Genomic DNA, 880 nt, shown 5'->3' with positions numbered 1-880 from the left:
TAGTAAAGGCGGCTGAGGTCAGCGTTGATGTGGCGGTTTGTGATTGGTCCTCCTGCAGCTGGCCGTGTTCTGATTGGTGCTTTGGTTACTGGTTTCCGTGGCGACGACCTGACGGTTGGTTTTGGGGTTGTAGTGACCGCCGGCTGTGAAATGAGGCAGATTGTTGTTGTTTTGTTTGTCCGGACACAGATGTGTTGCGTACAGAATTGGGAGAAGGAACTTCCTGTGGTTCTCTGGTAAATTCAGCGTCATTCAGAGAAAAACAAACATTTATCAAACATCCAGGTGAGGTTTGGCTTCAGGGTCTTTAAAGGAGACAGCCGTCCTGTTCCTGCTTACCTTCCTGGTGACGGGGGCGGCGGTGGGTTCTGGTTCTGGTTCTGGTTCGATTCTGAACGTCGTTGGGGTGTCCTCCGACAAAACAAAAATCCTGCAGGACTCATCGACAGCCGAGCCATCGATTTCTGGAAACTCGAAGTCCGGCGGGAAAGGGGAGTACTGAGCTGTTGGAGAGAAAGTTTGGATTATTAGAAAAATAAACCTGGAAAAAAACAAACAAAGATCAACAATAAAATAAAAATAAACAAATCAAACATCAGTAAAACCTTCTTATCTGAATGCTGACTAAGCAGTTTTAATATAACCCCAATGATGCAGCTTCATCCCAACAATAAACAGATTCTACTTAAAGAACGTTTTATTTTTAATTATTTTAGAAAACAATAATTTCTGTCATCTGACCTGTTTGGACCGGTCCGGTTCTGGTACCCGACCCGTGTGGACCGGTCCGATTCTGGTACCCGACCCGTGTGGACCGGTCCGGTTCTGGTACCCGACCCGTGTGGACCGGTCCGATTCTGGTACCCGACCCGTGTGGACC

At 47.4% G+C, this 880-nt stretch overlaps 1 protein-coding gene across 1 annotated transcript in view; it reads left to right on the top strand.

Annotated features, from left to right (window-relative positions):
- The window catches only part of LOC108249740 (tripartite motif-containing protein 16-like), a 139,996-nt gene that overhangs the window by 16,031 nt on the left and 123,085 nt on the right, over positions 1-880 (top strand). The window lies entirely within an intron of this gene.

Source organism: Kryptolebias marmoratus, linkage group LG7 (genome assembly GCF_001649575.2).
Source record: "Kryptolebias marmoratus isolate JLee-2015 linkage group LG7, ASM164957v2, whole genome shotgun sequence".
In the NCBI taxonomy this organism is placed as follows: Eukaryota; Metazoa; Chordata; class Actinopteri; order Cyprinodontiformes; family Rivulidae; genus Kryptolebias; species Kryptolebias marmoratus.
The sequence above is the reverse complement of the archived record's forward strand: the minus strand, read 5'-3'. Positions and strand labels throughout refer to the sequence as shown.